The following is a 21,532-nucleotide window of genomic DNA, read 5'->3' as shown; positions in this document are numbered from 1 at the left end:
TGGAAATTGATTTCTGTGTGATTAAATTACGCTGCCAACGAAAGTTTTCTTTCATTTGAAAATGTTGAATTAAAGCACCATAATACCGCAGTTGTTCACTGAGGGCTTTTTGTTTGCAAGGGTCATGGACCAGGTTTGAATTCTCCATCTTTGGTGGCTTTGTGTGTTGAACCTGAGCGTGCCTGCTGCCGAGAAAGGAGCCGAGAAGCTGTTTAAAGCAACCATGAAACCTCTTTGACACACTTTAGGAGTCACTTAACAATGGGCACGGTGTGTGTGGTTAAGTGTGTGACTAATTTCCTTTAACACAGTGTGAGATTGAGAGACTCGGGGCTGGAGGAGGGTGGGGCGGTCGCTTGTTAAGAAGGTCAGAGGTCATCTCCTCTTGAATAGACCCAGAAATCCCCAATTAATTACACAAACACACATGCAAACAGAAACACTTGCCGGCACACGGATGTGTCAATGAACACATACACTTGCAAGGAGAATTAGGGGAGTTTATTATAGGCTGATACATTTTCTTAGATCCGCTGTTGGGCATACCAAAGAGGAACGCCGCCTCGGTAAACAGTTTGGGGGGTTACAAGCACAGGCAGCAACGATGTTGTTTTGGTCTGGCTCCAGCAACGAGACCATGTATCACTCCCTCATCGCCCGCTCCTCCTGCCTTATTTAGCAGGGGTTAAGTCTGAATCAGCTAAAACTTTAAACGCTTTTATCATAAAGAGGAAGTACAATTGCTGTCTTTGTTGTCCATATGTCTTCCCGTCTGCTGGGCTGCACTGTTAATTTGGACCGTGGACACATTTGCTCAGCAAAATCTGCTCATCACAGTAATTAATAAGTGCGACGTGATCTAATCTCAGTCAAGACGGAGAGCCAGTTTAGGGGAGAGTATAAGATATCAGATGTAAGTTACCACACAATCAAAATGCTACGTTTTATCCGATATATGAATTCCAAACAGCGGCAGCAGTTGTTTTACTCTCACTTGCACAGACCGCTTTCAGTGTCAGAGGATAGTGGAAGACTTATTGAGCTTGAGTGCTCTCACATGATGATCCAATGTGGCACTTCTGTCCATGCAGGTAATTATCACTGAAGAACCATCTTGCAATGAGGTATAGAATAAAGGCCAGACAGGAATTCACATCGTTATCGTGTCAAAAAAAAAAATGCGGTCATGTTAAATTATTAATGTGTGGCCAGGCGTTCACTGCAAATACAATTAGGACTCACACATTCTGCATGCACATGATATATCTGGTTGCTTTGATAATACTTGAAATGATTCACTTTTTGCACGACGTGAGCCAAACCTCCTCATAAACCACATATTACTATCCTTGACTGTGCAGCACCTGCTTTCCTGCAGAATTTCAGTCTTTTTTTTGCTGTTTTACACCCTCCATCTCTCCCTCCTCCCATGCTCATTTCATCTGCAGGCCCATCCCGGCATCCACTCCAACAATATTTCACATCCTGATTTATTTTGGTCCTGGAGTCATGTGACCCTAAATATTGTAACTGACCCTGGGTGTATTGATCCCCCCGTGTCGGCCAGCACAGCAACTTCCTGCCTTATAACGACCCCGTGAAACCCTCCGTTATCTATCATTATCAACATCATCATTTAGGAAAAAGAGCTTTGAGCTTCATTTTTATCTGTTTGTCTGTGTGTATTTATCTGTATGTGTGGAGTACCTTACTGTGTGTACGGCAGTGATGATTTTTTATTTTTTTTTAACACTCATTTCTGCATTTCTGCTGCACCCAAATGAGCTTCAATGTTTATCTGCGCACATTTGTATGCATTTTTGTTTATTTAATGGTATGTCTGTGTGTGTGTGTGTGTGTGTGTGTGTGTGTGTGTGTGTGTGTGTGTGTGTGTGTGTGTGTGTGTGTGTGTGCGTGTGCGTGTGTGTTTTAGTGTGTCGGGAAGCTGCTAATGATGCCATTTTGCCAGAGGTGTGAGGAAAAAAACTCCTGTCACTGTTGTAATGAGGGGTATTTATATCACTTACTTGGGCGTAAAGCACTCTGATCTCCTCATCTCATCTTCTTTTTCCTCACAAGACAAGTGTGTTTGTGTTGCATTTGTATGCACAAACTACGTGGAGCCAAACTACATTACAGTGGCTGTGTGTGTGTGTGTGTGTGTGTATGTGTGTGTGTGTGTGTGTGTGTATGTGTGCGTGCGTGCGTGTGTGTGTGTTTGTTGAGCAGCATATCAATAGGTAATCTGTAGGTAAAAGGATAGAAAGTGTGCAATATCTTATGAACGCAGCACAAAATGGTGTGAGCGTCCGTGTGTCAGAGAGATAGGAGTGTGTCGAGGGTTGGACGACGAGACAAAGAGAGTAAATTGAAAGGAAATGATGAGCGATGAGTCTGTGTTGCACATTAGTGATCTGCTTTCTTCTTCCTTTTTCCCCTTTTCACTGTGATTGTCTACTTCCTTGGACCTCACTGTATGTTTGTGTAGCCTTGGTGTGCAGTTTCATTCCAAGTGTGACATATCAAAATACACTTTGAGACGTGTTTACATCTTTTGACCGGTGGCCGTAAGAAAAAATATATGATTATGTGTGTGTGTGTGTGTGTGTGTGTGTGTGTGCGTGTGTGTGCGTGTGTATGTAGACATCCACTTCTACCGTTAAAGCAATGGATGGTCAGTGAGTGTACATGTGTGAATTGAGGTGGTGGAGGGTGGTGGGGGGGTGAGGCCGTATCCATGGTAACACCTTACAGCCACCCCTACTGGGTCCTAAAAGACAAAGCCTCTCTCCCTCTCTCTCTCTCTCTGTTACACACACACACACACACACACACACACACACACACACACACACACACACACACACACACACACACACACACACACACACACACACACAAGGAACGCTACAGGGCCAGCTGAGCCAGATCAATATTTCTCCCCATTTAAAGAACAAAATTCAGTGAATGGCTTTTCAGCGACCAGACTGCAGCCGTGCTTTAGACCTTGGTTTTTTTCTTTTTTTTTACACTAAACACCCAATCTGCAAAGTGATTTTTCTTTTATTTTGAACCCAAGAACAATTTCTGCCCCAAAACTGTTCCTTTTCTTTCATTTCCCTGGATTAATAGATCTGTTCAGCCCCGGCTCGGACCTCTGTTTCTCCCTCCGTCTTTGTGTCTCTCTCCCTCATCTGTCTCTCACTTTATTTCCCATCTTTTTTACTTCTATTCTCTTCGCCGTCCCTGTATCTTGCACTTCCTCTCCCTTTTCTCTCTCTCTCCCCTGCGTGAGTGACAGGGTCAGATTGCATTCAGCATCCTCACTCTTTGTCTCCCCCCGTGGCTGACCACAGCTCCGGCCCCCCAACAGGTCGCCCTGTGCTCCCCTGGGGCGTCCGACCCCATCTCTGGAGCTGAAGGGCTGGACTGCCCTTGGCCCCGTTGGCTGCGTGGAGTCTGAGGGGAGGGAGGAGGTGGGGATCCTTTTCTGCTGTTGGAGGGGGAAATGGAGGAGGGCTCCCTCTAGCACCGTTCTGGAGCAACAACAGAGGATTCATTTAGACCCAATAATGCTGGATGTGCCATTATTGATATATGACTTCCGGAGACCCCTGCACCACCCCCATAGTAACAAAGCACCAAAACAAATGACAAAAAAGCTTTAATGCCATAATCATTAAATAAATAAAATGGCCCAATGTTGTCAAAATGAGACATAAAGTTAGGATTGAGGGTGTTTTTAATTTTAGTAGATACTAAATAATAAATATTCAAATAAAAGAAGTGCTTCCTGTGTATTATTTCATACATTAGGCTTTACAGGATTTAAACGAACAGGTCCTTCTTGTGCCATAGCATAATTATATACAGGACTGTCTCAGAAAATTAGAATATTGTGATATAGTCCTTTATTTTCTGTAATGCAAAAATGTCATACATTCTGGATTCATTACAAATCAACTGAAATATTGCAAGCCTTTTATTATTTTAATATTGCTGATCATGGCTTACAGCTTAAGAAAACTCAAATATCCTATCTCAAAAAATTAGAATATTCCGGGAATCTTAATCTTAAACTGTAAGCCATAATCAGCAATATTAAAATAATAAAAGGCTTGCAATATTTCAGTTGATTTGTAATAAATCCAGAATGTATGACATTTTTGTTTTTTTAATTGCATTACAGAAAATAAACTGACATGTTGTTTAACAGATGTCAAACAAAAAGCCAAGCTATCCTTGGAAACAGGCTACAGATGATCGGAGTGCCCCACTTCTGAAGATGCTATGGGATGTAGCCGAGCCTCCTTCAGTTTGATAACCTGGAAACTCGTCTGGATGTGCCTGAGCTTTGTAAATATCTGGATTTCATGAGACGCATCGGTTCTTCAAACAGAATGACTCATTAATTCTCGATTTTGGTTGTTTTGACTCTGTAAGTGTGAATCTCTTGATCTTTTAAGGTGGCCTCTGAACGCATGATCTCAGTGGGGGAAACTGATAATTGATTTTATCAATAAACAAGACAAGGGGCCACTCGGAGAAGAGGCTGGGACTGAAGGGGACTTTACCTGAGTGGATCCATTTTCTACATAATCCTTCACAATCATCCTCCACAATCATCCTCCTGTTGTCATTGTGCTACTGGAGAGTCAATGTGACACATTTAAGATTACTTTGTAATGCTGTCATTAGATGTTAACACTCAGTGACCTGTTAAGTGCTCTTGAACAAAAGCCCAAAGAGGCTGCGCTGGCACTAATGAGAGAAGGTGCATACAAGCAGTGAAGTGAAAGTCAATCCCGTACTGCAACACATGTCACATGCGACTATGCTTTGACACAAGAAAGACAGGCATGAGCTGACAGTCTATAAAACAACAAAACATCTTTACAGGTAATTTAAAGTTTGGAGTTCAATTTTAGAAGTCTTTTAACTCATTCGATCTGTATGGAGGAGAAAAATACAGCACCAGCATGAAACTCCCTTCAGCATTCAACCAACTCTTATGGAGGCCAGGTTGCTGAAAAGTGAGCACTTTTCTTCCTTCACAAAGACCAGTTCAGATGGTCATGTTGTATGCTACTGAATGACTTTCTTCTTTTTCTTCTATTTTTTATCCTTTACACAAACCACAGCTGTCAATCGCTGTCAAATACAATGTTTTACTTGCTCTGGCAGGTTTTAGCTTATAGTGCATTGAGCATCTCAGGTAAATATAAAAGATAGACTGGTACTGTACACAAGATCTGTTATCTGTGTCAAAATGGGTTAACTCATCCATGTTTCTGCCATAACAATTATACAACCTGATCTCACAAAAATCCGTGAAATGCCCACGACTTCGCACCACTATTTTCCATGGCACCAACACGAAAATGGTATAATTCCGTGTGAGCACCACAGATATTGTACCTATACGTGATATATACACGGATTATTACATTATTATTATGTATATCTTATTCTTTATTATAGTGGCTAAGTTATGAGTTTTTGACGCGCAAGTTACTGTTTGTTACTGTCAGTTTGTAAAAGCATGTTTTTAATGCTGTTTTAACAGTGTTTTAATGGTATTTTGATGATTTTTAACAGTATTTTGACGGCGAGTATTTAACCGTGTTTTCTAGTATTTAACGTAAATTTGAGTATTTAACCATGTTGTTTGCTGTCGCCATGGAGGTGGCGTAAGTGATGTGAAATTATTATTTTTAGCAAAAACCACAAGCGTTTCCTACTTCTAACCAATCATAAGTGGTGCATTAACCTAACCAGACCTTAACCAGAGCGGCGTCCAGCCACAAAATATCAGTGGTGAGATATCGTGGGCATTTCACAGATTTTTGTGAGATCAGGTTGCAATTATAATTCAACTACTGGATAGTGTCTCAGATTTTCTTATTTTGTTTTAACTTTTGATCGCTTTGGTAATCTAGAGCAATTATTTTATTGCTAAGAAGAAAAATAAAGAAAAAATTAAACAACTAATTTCTAAGTAAGAGAAAAGCCTTGTTTCAGGAGAATTTGAAGACTATTTTAGACTATTTTGCCAGTTTTTGGAAAACTAGTCAAGTTGGCAATTGGCCATTTTTATTTAAAATAAAAGAATATGACTCGATTTTGGAATTATAAGCTCATTTCTAGAGTGGGCAGTTTTTACAGCGTTGAAACTTCACCGTAAAAATAGGAACTTGACATTTCTCACCCTAATGTTACATTTGCTTAACAAAAATAGTTTAATTGCACCAACAGTTGTCTTGTAAAATGTGGGGTTCAGTTCACATTGTTTAAATGGAAAAATGCAAAAATTGACCACAAGGGTTGTGGAATCCTTGTTTTAGCTAGGACACTGCACATAATCATTTTCACTGCTTGATTAAAAGGGGCCTCCTAAGCAACTGCAGTTTCCTTTTTAAGATTTTATGGCGCCATTGCCCTCAGGAAATGGGGCAGAGAGAGAGAGAGAGAGAGAGAGAAAGATCTTGCACCCCTAAAGCCAGTTTAAAATAAAAATATCAACTGAACTGTTGTTTTTTTGTGATCTTTCATAGTATTTAGTTTGCACAGGGTCAGCATGGAGGCGCGGCGGTTAGCAGTGTTGCCTCACGGTTAGCGAGAGTTCCTGGTTTGAATCCTGAGGTGTTTGCAGGAAGAGTTTGTGTTTTCTCCCTCTGCTTATGCTGGTTTTCTGCAGGAACTCTGGTTTTCTTCCCAAACTCCAGAAAAGATGTATGAAGCCAGCTGCTGAATTTAAATTGCCCAATGGAATGACAACACCCTTGTGGTTTTTTTTCTTGTCCCTATGGCGTGTAGACTGGTGACATGTCCAGAGTGTTATCCTGCTTTCTGCCTGAAAGGATCCGGGCTGTAGACTCCAGCAGAACCCTGTGATCCTGAATAAGAAGTGGGTATAAATAATGGATAGTTGGCACAGTTGATGTTTTTTGGCAAATTGAAGTCAACTGTTGAAAGTTTTTATTAACCTTTAAAGATAGATTTTCTGAACTAAATTGAAAAATCTTTTAAAGTAAACAAAGATAAATGTGTTTTTTCTTAAAAATGTAACTATTTGAAAACTTAGATTTGGGGCAGAGTTTTCTTGACTTTTTCATTTTTACACTGTTGCACTTGATCTGCTACTTAAATGTTCCTTTATGGTTTGTTTATTTTTACAAGCCTTCTTAAATAACAAAGCAGAAATACTTTGTTACTGTTCTCAAGCAAATGTTTCAAGTATCTGTACTTTTCTTGAGTATTCATTTTTCTGAAGACTTTTTACTTTTACTCTCAACATTTAAAGGAGCATGAGGCAGGATTGAGGCAGGATTTATGAAAGAAATTCATATATGTTTTAAGTTTTCTAGTAATAATGTCAGATGAAGCGTTCTAAACCAAAAAGAATGATCCCTTTAGTGTATCTCTCCGTTGCCTTGAACAGGCTGTGTGCTGCAAAATGTGCTGCAATTCCGGGCCGGAATTTCCCACGCTGTCCTGTGGATGTGACGTCACATGACGCTGCATGTGCGTTCTCCCCGTTCTCCCGTGCCGGCTTCGCTGTTGGCTGCAGTACCCCCAACGGCAGTCGTGACGAAGGGTGGCGCTAGATAGTCTCATTTCTTAAAAGGAGCCTCATGCTCCTTTAAACACAAACATCTGTACCTCCTCTCCTAACATTATCAAAACAGGCTAGCTGCTTTTTCTAACCTCCACAAATGAGGACACGACACAAAAGACGTTACTAACTAGATAAGTTAATCAAGTGAGTGCACGAGGGTTTGCAGGGCAACATGGAGGAAGTAAGGGATCCAGGGAGTATTGTCGAGTCCGACAATGATATAGCCGATTCGGAAAAGCAATAAATTCCCCATCCATGGCCAGGATGATTGGTGGTGAATGCTGTGTCTTGTGCAAACCTAAAACCTACAAATTTCTGATGCACAAGAATTTGCCACCTAATCTGATAAAAACACAATGTTGGTGTTTTTTCAGTTGTTCTTATTAGCTTATTTATCACTTTAGCAATGCTTTGGGAACTCTCGTCAGTTCAGTCTTGATTCATTTTAACTGGCAGAAAACTGGATCAGTCTTTGTTCCCTGTAGCAGCACTGTGCAGGTTGATAAAAGTAAGAATTATTGAAAGATTTGTTCATCATCGACGGCACAAATAAAGTTTTACCTTTTTACTGAAGTACATTTAAGACTCTGTAATTCCTTACTTTCATTTAAGGTAAAGGTGAATTTGTACTTCTACTTTTACTAGTTTTTTTTCACACAAGTATCTGTACTTCTACTAGTATAATAATACTTTTGCCACCCCTGATGTTATGTCATAAATGACAAGTTGTTAACTTAAGTATGTGTGTGTGTGGATTTCTCAGGTTTTTGTCACATTTGTTGTTGCTAAATGTAAAACCTGGGGCGTCAGATCCCTGTTAGTACAACCATGTTTTATATGCAGTCTGTAGATGACATATTGACTTGAATTAAATTGAATAATAGTTTATTGATTTCCAATGCGAATTATGTGGTTGCTGTGGAAATTACTTATATGTGAGAAAGCAAAAAAAAAAAAGTAAATTTTAAATGAAGATGAGGTAAGAAACTGTGGGATATAAGGTGTGGTTGAAATCCCTAGAGATCATGTCAACTGCTTAAAAGTGTCATGTCCGTTGCCTGGGAACAACTGAAGTGAAGACGTAACATGCAGCATCAGTAGGTAACGCAGGGGAACTCTTTCTGTAGGCAGCCTGGATGCTTAAAAGCTTATGTCCAATAATCTGGGCTGCAGAGGTGCTCCTTCACTGTCTGTCTGTGGTTAACAAGAACTGCAGCCCTCTTTCCCTACTCCTGTCGACCTTTCTGAAGTCCTTAGTCCACCTTTATAAATCTGAAATCAACGTAGAGAGACACTGGAGTGTAGAACATGCTCCTGCAGTCACATCTTGAAAAACACAATACTCCTGCTGTCTCCTACAGCTTGAGCTCTACAAACTCATCCATCCCGGCTCCCAAGGATCTCACGCTTCACATGATGATCGATATCAACAGTCAGTGTTGTAACAAAAAAAGAAAAAAAAGGTGTGTCAGTCGAAGAGACCAATGTTTTTAAGTAACCAACAAGTCCCTTAACTACTGTTTGATACATTAATACAAAAGCATCAGGGTTTAGGCAATCGCACTGATTAAATTCTGCATTTTTGTAAATTATCGCCATTGTTGTTTGAATTAATACCCTATACACAGTACGTCCATGGTATTAGAAATGTGGCCTGTGAGAATAACAGTCACCTTTTGTTATTCTTTGTTGTGGATGAAGACATATAGCATACACTACACAATAGCGGCCAAAGCTGCAGTCCTCCTGATCCCAGATGAGCAGGAAAAAAAATGTCTTTTGTCTTTGTTTTTTCTCGACATTTCGACTTTTTTCTCAAAGTGTATAATAATTCCCCCAGTTATAACTAATATAGATACATGCAGCATGTGTTGTCTTCATTCTAAGGCTTATACAAGACTTTTCATTTTTTGCGGCTCCAGACATATTAGTTTTTTGTGTTTTTGGTCCAATATGGCTCTTTCAACATTTTGGGTTGCCGACCCCTGGTTTAGACAATTCAACTTAGGGGCTTGAAAGAGAACTATAATGTGGCGAGCAGACAGGATCCCTGTAACTAAAAACAAGGTTATTTGCTTTGCTCAAATTAGTTAGGAAGATTGTATCGCCTGAGATACTGAAAAGTTGGGCCAGGAGCAGATAAGACTGACTAGCATCCTTGGAAAACACATCTCGGACCACATCATAAATATACCCAAGCTTCTCCATACCAAAATCAATCATTCTTGAGTATAATTCTTTTCTTCTAACTTTTTGATTCAACTTATAAAATAGTCAGATCTTTCCCATCTCACTGTGAAATGTATTGTAGCTCTATGTTTAGCAAGCATTTCATAACATGTGAAGGAATTTGATTTAAAAAGAAAAGAGTATGCCATACAGTATTAATTTCCTTAACGCATTTTTATGCATATCACCTTTTCTTCTAATAAAACAAGCAAAAAAAACGAATACAAGAGGACAACAAAATGCAATGAGATGTGCTGACACCTTTGTTAATGATTAAAAAAAAGACAAATCAAATCATCAACGTTTAATCAGAACTAATTTAGTTGTAATGAAAAGAGGGAAGGGTTGGGTCGAGATCCAGTCAGAAATGACTTCCTTGCGAGGTGATGCAGTCATGTGAACACACGGGAAGATGAAACAACCATACACATTAAATAAATTGTAAGGCAATAAATTGTTGACATCAAAATGCCAAAGAGAAGAGCAGAAGTATGGCCTACCTGTAAGATTTTTATCACGGATTTTATTACTGATATAAACAAGAAACTTGAAATGACATAACTGACCCATCCTGAAAGTTATACAAAGGCAAACATGCAAAACTAACATCATATCCTGAGCTGATGGTGTGATTTTGTTGGAGAGTGGTGACTCATATGATCACAAAGTTGACAAAGCATCAAAAACATTACGACCAGTAAAAAGCACAAACATAAGCTGCATGGAAAACTCTTAATGCAACACTAACTCCAATCAGATCTTTGTCCACTATGTCTTTTCTGCAACACGTCCAAGTGAATTGACTGAAAACGGCACACCAACACTACTAAGAGCGTCTTACACCTCAGATTGTTACGCATATTTCTGAGACTGACCCCAAGAGGCAGAAACCTGCTATATTATGTAGACGTGCGCTTGCAACGCACCAGCACAGTATGGCTGCAGAACTTTGTTCAAACCTTTAGACTCCATCTTCACAAGATAGGAACTCAAATAAACTCCAAGAAAAATCAAGTTCATAGTAGTTATCCCCCTGTTGATCAATTTAATGTTAATTTTTCATCTGTAGTGTCCTAAAGCAAACAAAACCAGTGTTGGTAAGACACGCATTCATGAGTGACTGATACACAGCATACCAATGTGGTCAACAAAAATGCCAAAGTGCAGGACGTTGCCTTTTTACCAGTTACCTGTTGGGGTTGTGTGTTTCACTGAGTTATTTATGGTGCCACTTCTTCCATCGGCAGCGACCAAGGTCTTCTGCCAAAGAAACGAGTGAAGATATACAGGCCGGGCAGACACAGCCATATTTCAGAGGGGAGAAGGAGACGCGTGTGCACTCATGGACCAATACACACATGTTAAGGCACATACAGACATGTATATCATCACACACTCACACACACAAAAAAAGAGGAAAAAGGATGTGCTGGTGATGTGACAGGCAAAGGACACAGAGGGAGGTGGGGTCGGGGTGGTGTGATAAGGGGACGTGGACATGCTGTTGGTTGTGTGTGTCAAGGATAGTGATGTGGTAGTGTCCGTGTGTGTGCATACTAACCATTGACCTAAAGGTGCTTTAGGTGCGACAAAAGCCCCCATCTGCCTGCAAATAATGTGTGCTGGAGGAGGAAACCCAAAACCAGAAAAAAAAATGAATTTAATATTGATACAATATCTTTACATTTGTCAAATATTCCTGTTAACAAATAGCAAATAGCTGCCCTAAACGGCAAGCCCCGCCGATATGTCTGTATGCTTTTGTGATGTCATCTATGTCGTCTTTGTTGTTATACATGTCATTTATTTATTGTTGGTGTGTATGCAGTGTCCATTGTTGCTGAGACAAGAAATGAGTGTCAGTGAAAACAAATCCCCCTACGGGACAAATCAATCAAATAAAATACAATTATTACTACATCCTTACATTAATTTCATGTTTCTGGGTTTTCGAATCATGGTTTGGTACATGTTCAGTACAGTTGGCTAAAGAACTTTAATATAACTTCATCTAAACAGGTCATTTGAATCCATTCGAAAAGCTGCAAGCAGCGATGAACGGGCCATCGCGCATGCAATTTTCACCAATAAAGGTCAAGGACTCAAAACTAAGTCCGATGACACCACCCATGACTCTTTATGTCAAACCATTCAAAAAATATGGCAGAAAGTAGGAACTATCTAATATGGACCAATCAGATGAAGGGGCGGGGATAATTTGCACCAATTATGGTCAAGGACTCAAAACCGAGTCCGATGACACCACCCACGACTCTTTATGTCAAACCATTCAAAAGTTATTGCAGAAAATAGGAACTATCACATATCGACCAATCAGAAGAAGGGCCGGGGATAATTTGGACCAATTATCGTAAAGGACTCAAAACCGAGTCTGATGACACCACCCACGACTCTTTATGTCAAACCATTCAAAAGTTATTGCAGAAAATAGGAACTATCACATATCGACCAATCAGAAGAAGGGGCGGGGATAATTTGCACCAATTATGGTCAAAGACTCAAAACCGAGTCTCCTGACACCACCCACGAGTCTATGTCAAACCATTCCCAAAGCATCAGATGAAGGGGGGGGCGCGCTTTTAGGCGTCTATCGTCGCCACGGTAACGCTTTTGACTGAGAAAAGTAATGCCCATCGTCGCAGGATCGAGACGCACATTTTGATGTATAACACACCTGGGTGCACGTTACGGTTCGGGCGAAGAAACGGACGAAGAAATGGCATAAATTGCGCCAAAATTACACGATTAATTCAAAATGGCCGCTTTCCTGTTCGGTTTCGGCCATGGCGCCAAGAGACTTTTCTTTAAGTTGCGACATGATACAGGTGTGTACCGATTTTCGTTCATGTACGTCAAACCGTATTGTGGGGCTTGAGGCACGAAGTGTTCTAGGGGGCGCTGTTGAGCCCTAAAAAAAGAAAATGTCTTACATCTTTGCTGTTTTTCCCTCGGGGTATGGCAGAAGTTTAAGCTACAAGTTAGCTCCACTGGTAGCAACATGATGGGACTTAATGAAAACCCATTGGTGGTTGCTTTCCCCATGTTGATCCCCCTGATGGAGGACCAAGTGAAAGAGGTGAACAAATTTGGATTTTCAGCGCTGCAGCTTGGTTTCAAGAAAGAGAGTCAGATTTAAGGGGGCCATTGCGAGGTGAAGTTTGTCAGTCTTGAATTCTGGCTTTTGCTAACAAAATAGTGAGACATGTTGGGCACCAAGGTCTTCGGTGACAACCGCTCAGGGGTTGTGGTGGATGAGGCCAATCTCATTTATAAATGGTTAGAGGCATCTGGTAAACACTGCTTTAATAATTAAATAAATTGTTCAACTAATCTGATCATGATTATGTATATCTGACTAACGTTAGGTAGCCAGCTGTGCTACACAGTCTCCTGCGTGTAATTACAATCACAGCAGACTGAAATTCAAGGTGCTCTTTAAACAACTATTTTTGGCCATCAGTGATTACTGCCCTGTAATATTCAAACTTATGATTTTGAAATCATTTAATAGTTTCACTGAACTCTGCACCTGGTTCTCGTTATCCCCTGTGTATATCTGGTCTTGTCATTCCCCTTCTCCCTGTCGGTCCGTACTGTTTCTACCTCCATGTTTCCTGCCAAGTTTTTGCTCCAGTTTTTTGAATCCCTGTTTTGTGTTTTTTTGATCCTGCTAAGCAGCGCTTTGGTTTTTGGTTTCTTTAAAATAGACCCTGCTTTTTTGCAACTCCTGCCTCCTGCTCTCCTGCGTTTGGGTCCTCAACAAACACCAACCGTGACAGAACGGACCGACCACAATGGACCCAGTGGGAGAGAGTTCCGCCTTCTGGGACATCGTGTACCGGGAGGTGGAACTCACTATTCCTGGTTGGCGGCACCCGGATGAGCTGGAATCCCCGGATGAGCTGGAATCCCCCTTCCGGGGAACACGCCTGGCTCGGGGTGGCCCCCGGAGCATTCAGGCTCTGGAGCGACGACGGCGTCAACGCCAGCCCCAGCTAGCCGCTGTTCCGGCGGTGGTCTTGGGCGCGTCGTCGGTGATGGTCCCGGACGCATCAGCCCCTGCTCCGGTGACGGACCCGGGTTCCCCCTCAGCCGGCTCCTCGTAGCTCCTCGAGTTCCCCGCCAAGTCAAGGTTCCCCCGCCAAAGTCAAGGTTCCCCGCCAGACTCTGTTCCTGAGGCGGTCCCGCCAGTCTCTGTTCCTGAGCCGTCCCGCCAGTCTCTGTTCCTCTTCCTGAGGCGGTCCTGGATGCACCTCAGCCAGCGCCATGGATTCCATCTGCCCAGTCCCGAGAACGGCCCTCTGGCCGGTGTGCCAGGTCCCGAAGTCCGGTTCCGGGGTTGGCCCCCCGAGCTGTCTCGCCGGTCTGCCCGGTCCCGAGGACGGCCCCGGAACTTTGGCCGTGTATTGGCCTGAAGAAAATACACTCTTTTCATAGCTTTACCTCAAACAAAGTTATAATTATTGTATCATTGCATGAAAACTAATTTTTAAACTACAAAAATAAAGTTATAACTTGATATTTACTCCTCTCACCTATTCCGTTACTTTACCTTATTAGCACGAAATGCATTCTGGGATACTTATCCCTCTCAAGTCTACACAAGCCTCTACTGGATGCAGAGGCTGGTGATAAAATTGCAGAGCAAGAACGCACCGTGTATTTCTTCTGTTCTTGCTCAGATGTGTTCTGGGGATTGGAACGGCACTTTAGCTGCAGGTGATGACATTTCACAAGAATGCAATAACACAAGTACGCACAAAAACACATATTGAGAAACGACCCGGGTCTTTACCTTCCTCCCTGCTGGCCCGTCTGTTTTTCAACTCGTCTGGTTTTCAATGCCGTCTGTTTGCTTTTTACCTGGTTGGACTTTGTATTTTATCTAATTTTCTGGTGAACCCCTTTATTGCATTTTCTCCGGATTCCTGCATGCGTAGCGCTTTTTGTTAAATAAAAGGACTTTGTTTGCAACCTGTCATCACCATCTTCCGCATTTGGGTCCTATATCAAAAATCATAAAGTCTTTCTGTAATACTTTTCTCTTTCTTAATTTTTCTTTCAAGTTTTTTAATTGTTAAATGCTTGAAAAACACAAGTAATGCTCAAGTTCGGTTTGCAAAAACTGCAACAATTGTTCAATTTGTTCGACTTTTCACTGTCTCTCTCCACAACACACTACCTGGTTGCCTTGTTTCAGTTGCTCTGAATATGTCTAGTTTGTTGCTCTGATAGGTTGTAGCACTAACCAACTGTGTGCAGAGGCAGTTTGAAAAACAACCATTTTTGGGGTCAGGAGGCCCTATGATCATTTTTAGACCATGCATCTTTCTAGATCGGGGTCTGATCACTCAGACTAGCAACATACAAACATCTTGCCAACATTTTCAAACAGTGCAGTCTACTCTTGCACAATGAGCATCTCTTTCTAGGAGGTGGTTATGACTGGCAGGTACAGTGGTTTATCATTTCATCACAGTTGTGTCCAGTGAAAGTTTGTAAAATTACAAGGTAAAAATGAGGCAGGAGTTTGGAAATATACTTGGATTTCTAACACCATATGAAATCAATCCAGTGATTGTAGGGACTTCTGTAACATTATGTTAAAAGTAGTCCTCCAACATCTGCATAACTGGATTTCAAGTTTGGACTTCACAAAATTAGATATTAAAATAAAGCAGCCTGAGATCAGCCTGATAGCAACTTACTTGTAACTCCACAAAAGTATAAGACAGTAGGAATTATTTTTTAAATGTTTTAAGAAATTAATTTCTAACACATATAACATTTGTATACATTTTCACTAAAATGAAATACTCATTGCAGAAACATGGCATTGATTTAGGATTTCATAGTTACAACTCTATGGATAGTCTTTTAAGTATCCATGCTTTCCTTCTGACATCTATGTCTCCAACATCAAACTTTGCCTTTATTGCTTTTCCTACTCCATTACAGTGTATTAAAATACAAAGTAGGCATTTCGATTTGTACAGTTTTATTGTATGTTCACAGTTTTCCAATGTAACTTGTTCAGTATGTTCATCAAGAGTGATTACTCTAATACATCTGTCAGTTTTATTACGAGCTCGTGACACCATGGTTCTCAGATGAATATAGATAATTTTACGTGCAAAGTGAACAGTGAGAGCAGAAATCAACGCTGTCATTTATTGGCCTTGGGCTTCCCACGTCAGGAAGCTGCCGCAGGAGCAGGCACAGCAATCATGCTTAATTGTTTTATGGTTCTCAAATAAAAGCATGAATCATCTTGCTTTGTAAAGTGCAATGTCTAATAATATCAGAGTTACGATTTCTGCCTGCGTCTGCACTCTGAGGGATCCAATCTGTGCGTGTGTGTTTTATGTGTATGTGAGATACAAACGGAGAGGAAGAGAAGGAGTATGTATGGCTACGTACAGCAGACTGCAGGGAAAAGTTGCCCCAAATGCAATTTTTTTTTTTTGCTCATACCCATGTTTTTGTTTTAATATTAATCTGATTATTTTCACATGAGCCACTTTCACATGAGTTCCTAAATAGGTTGCAGATACAACCTGAACATAAAGCAATGCAAATCAGTTTGAATACGCATGAAACAATAGATCCAAACCTGACATCATTGTAATGCCACAGATCATTGTACGTTAGTGGGAGCTTCAACGGAGTTTGGATGTGATGGAAACACAACAAACTTGAAATCTGTTTCTATGAAGCCACTAATTTTACAATCATACCACTCCTTTGACTCTCCATCCAAATACGTCTTTCTACAGAAGTAGCTGCCACTGCTCCACGAAAGGCAATTGTTAAAAAGTTCACTCTCTTTCTGTTCTTCTTTCTTTTCAATATTCATATAATATTGTCAGCTTCCACTGCACAACTTCAAAAGAATAAAACCCTAAACAAATATCTTCAGTAGGCTCCATGTAGGCGGTACTTATTTACACAACTTGTGGCATATGACGTCTTGTTATTGTGCCTTTGCAAATACAGAAGACTTCAGGACCATGGCCAGTTCCACGGCTCTCATTTAAACCACATGAACAAAAATCACATCTCAGGAAAAATATCTACATTGCGCATGAAGACCTGAAGTTAGAACGAAGCAGAAGAAAAATATACAAAATATTCAAAACAAAAGAAATAGAAAAACATTACATGCTGGGGAAGTTGTTGTTTTTCTTTTTTTATTCATAAGTGTTTGTGGAAGTGTGTGTACACATTTCTTAATGTTTAATAACACATCCTCTGTGAAACAGCCAGTAAAATAAGTTTGAACTTTCTAGCTTAGTGCTTTGTTCTTGGACTGACTGCGTCTTGCTAAAGACTACTGTAGAAGAGGCAACATATTTGAAAATTCTCATTTTGTAACCTCTTACCTTAAAGGAGAAACTTGCCATTTCTGTTGTTACATCTTGGAGACACTGCCTTATTAAAGTGCCTTTTTGTAAGCTGGGGGACAAAGAGAGACAGCTTACAATACTCAAGCCATTACACAAACTACATTTACTCACACAGAGACTCTCGAGATAAGAGTGAGGTTTCATTCCTTTCAGGAACTATATTGCTTTTATTTATGCTTCACTCTAGTTACTCTGGGAAACACCATCGGCTGGACGTCTGAAATGTAAATGCATGCTGCATGTATAATGCGCTCAAATTTGTACAATAAAAAGGCCACAAATTGAACTAGCTATGTGTTATCTTTGAAAACTAGACAGTTTAGTGCATGAAAATCCAGTTAGAGTGTCTGTTTTCTGAGTTGGAGCAACCACGCTGTCTGGCACCAACAATCACACCATGTCTGGCTGCGCTGCCTCTTAATGTAATGGTCCTAAGGTGATCCTTTTGCTTGACTGCCTTGATTTTTGTGAGATTTTAACTCATAGGATTTATTTAATTTATGTTTTTAAATTATTATTATTATTATTATTATTATTATTATTATTATTATTATTATTATTATTATTATTATTATTATTATTATTATTATTATTGTGGGGGTTCCAGTACGACGGAGTATTAGGGCCAAACTAAGACAAAAAAAAAATTGGAAATTACGAGAATAAAGTCATAAAATTTCGAGAATAAAGTCAAAACCTAATGTTGCGAGAATAAAGTTGTAATATTACGAGAATAAAGTCGTAATATTACGAGAATAAAGTCAAAACCTAATGTTGCGAGAATAAAGTCGTAATATTACGAGAATAAAGTCGTAATATTACGAGAATATAGTCAAAACCTAATGTTACGAGAATAAAGTCGTAATATTACGAGAATAAAGTCATATTGTTGCGAGAATAAAGTCGTAATATTACGAGAATAAAGTCATATTATTGCGAGAATAAAGTCGTAATATTACGACTTTATTCTCGTAATTTTACGACTTTATTCTCGTAATTCTATGACTTTATTCTCGTAATTTCCTTTTTTTTTGTATTAGTTTGGCCCTAATACTCCGTCGTAGTTCCAGTGTATGAAAACACACTTTCACTGGCAGATTGCACTTCCAGGGTTGTAAAGTTAAGCTTAAAGAAAAGAAAATGGGACAATATGAAAAACAGAAAGCCTTTAACTTTCATTTTTTTTGCAGTATGTATGCACCCAAAATACAAAAACCAGTCTTAAGAGGTTAATCAAAGCTTTTTTTCTGATTTGTTTGTCTCCACAGGCATCGTCATCCGGTTTGTCTCATCACCTATTTTCGCTTTACTCAGCTCTCTGTCATTGCTCTATCTCCAATCATCAGCCTCGCTCTCATCCTCTGTATGTTTCCACATCTCACCTTCTCCTTTCCCTCCTTTCTTCTCCACTGCTGAAACAATCATCAATTATCTTTATCCTTATGTGTTATCCTTCTCTCAATCTTTTTTCCACCTTCCAGCCTATCCAGCAGAGTGTTTTCTTCTGCGGGCCACCCAACCTCGTCCCTGTCAGTCACTCTGTTCCTGATAGCTGAGGGCAGACTGACAGCTCCGTGAGCCAATCAATAATAATCTTCAGACGGTGTAATCTTATACCTGAGGATATCCTATGGTACACCTACAGCTTCCTGCTTTCCTTCGCTTTTTGATACATTTTAATTAGCATAGTTCCAGAAATGAGTAGAAAAAAGCAGCAGGTGAACTGAGACATCCGCAAACAAACCATCATCTGGAAAACCAAAAACAAACAAACAAACCAAAAATAAGAGACATTTGTGACTGACCATTCGCAGCGACACACAAACACACAGTCACATAGTCACACACCTTCCTGTCCTGACTGTGACGGAGGGTAAGGTCATCTCATTTGATGTATGAGCTGACTCGCATGACAACCTTCATATAACTCTAACCTCTTTCCTCCCCAACAAAATTAACAGGAAGAGCTGAAGGACTAAAGGAGAAGACGTAATCTTCTTCTTGTGTCATAAAAAAAAAAACACAATAAAGCTAGGTTTATGAGCTCCAGTCTGGTTTCTAGCCTTTTTCTTCTCAAAATAACACATATTTGATCTTCTACAGTAACGGATTAGTTCATACCATTTTTAGCTGTTGAGAGTTCGTAATACATATATATATATATATATATATATATATATATATATATATATATATATATATATATATATATATATATATATATATATATATATATATATATATATATATATATCATGTCATCCCTTCTAAACTGCATGTATAACTTTTTGTATCCTAGCTCCAGCTTTTCTCAGCAAAAGACATCTCGTGTATCCCTGAGGTGTAGTGATTAACAAATTCCCCTGCTGTTTACACCCACATGTTTTGTCTTCTCTTCAGTGGGAACAAATATCCGGCTAAAGCACAAGCACTTGCTTTAAAATGTAATAATTCAGATATTACAAAAGTGCATTGGGGTAAAGTCTAATACATTTTTTCACTTGTTGGTCATAAATGCCATAGGATCCCTTTAAATGACATAGAAATTAATTGATGTGCTGAATACATACTTTAACTTTGTCTGCTTTTTCTTCTAAATGGAGTTCATCAATGAAAGGCACATGAAGGAAATACATTGCATTCGCCTGAAAAAATGTGCTTTGGGAGGAGCAAATGGTGTTTTGGAAAGCAGAGCCTCCTTCAGTGTTTAGCCTTCTTCACACATCTTCTCTCTCTTGAGCTAATCCACTTGCCCTCGCTCAGCTTGCCCTATGTACAGGTCCTTCAGATGTTATCTCCATCTGCTGTAATTATACAGACACCCACCCCCTCTACTCTCTCACAGGCAGAACACACTGCCCACTGGTGTAATTCATGCTACCTAGGGGGTCATGGGAGATTATGAGTGGGATCGATCGATGTGATGGTTCACACACACAATGGCTCACACAACACCCACAACCTAATCATCGATGAAGACCTCCTTACCTCCCCTCTCCTACTGAGGGACATCCTGCAGCTAATGAGGACATACAAACACTGCCGACTATATCGACCACCTTAGCTTAACAAGGTGCTTCATATATGGACCTGTTTTGAAGACCATTAACTTGGAGACTCCGTGTTCCACCACCGGAAAGTAAAGTTAAAGCTGCAATTAGCACACAATGCTGAAATGGACACACTGGGTCTTCATTCTCTCCCACTGTTTGCACTTCCTTGAATCACTTTTCTCTCCCAGAAAATGCTAATATAAATATTACACATACAAGCTAAAAATCACTGAAAAAAACCCAAAACACTTAAACAGCCATCTTACTTTTCTTTAGGCTGGTGGACTACTGGACAAGTTGCTGTCCAAACAGAATTAAGGCATAGTATAGACTTTTAAAAGGTGACAAAGGACTAATCTCCATTCAAAGCAGTAACCTGACTAGGGAAAAAATTTATAAAGTCACTGCTGTCACAGCATTTTCTTATAGCATTTTAACAGAATGTAAACATGTAATCTAGCTTTGGCCAATTTCACATTTGCATTACATTACCTTACATTTTGCAGATGCTTTTATCCAAATTGAATTACAACAAAGCAATACAATCAAGCCACAGTAATGTAGTAGATCACAAAGTAGGTGTAGATAAAACAGTGTGTGTAAAAGTGCAGGTAAGTGCAACTAAGACGGCGTTCAAGTGCAGCTTGGGAAGTAGCCTAATGGGGATCTCAGTTCACGACAGAAGGTCTGCAAAGAGGATACAGTACTCTTCAACAACTTCTTGAATGTAATGAGGGACAACTCTGCTCTTGCAGCGACAGGTAACTTGTTCCACCATTTAGCATTTAAGATCAAGCTACGGCCCTGATGTCAGCTTGTAGGCAAGCGACAGAGACTTGTGTTTTTGTTCAAGCGTCACAGGTACCAAGTGCACCTCAATGAAGAGAAGTGTCAAATGTGTTCATTTAGGTCAATTAAAGACCAGACACACATACTGGACCTTGTGTGATTTGATGACCTGGAACTTTGGCCAGGGGGCATTGCAGTAATCTAGGAGGGATACGATCATGGCCGGCACCAGGAGTTGAGTTGCATGTTGAGTCATGAATGGACTTATTTTTTCAATGTTGTAGAGAGCAAAGCAGCACGACTGGGAAACCAAGGCAACATGGTTGGCAGAGGTGTCAAAAGTATTCACATTCATTACTCAGGTAGAAGTATAGATACTAGAGTTTAAAAATACTCCTGTAGAAGTTGAAGTATCA

Source organism: Cololabis saira, chromosome 2 (assembly GCF_033807715.1).
Source record: "Cololabis saira isolate AMF1-May2022 chromosome 2, fColSai1.1, whole genome shotgun sequence".
NCBI classification, from domain to species: domain Eukaryota; kingdom Metazoa; phylum Chordata; class Actinopteri; order Beloniformes; family Belonidae; genus Cololabis; species Cololabis saira.
This window is presented reverse-complemented; position numbering follows the sequence as displayed.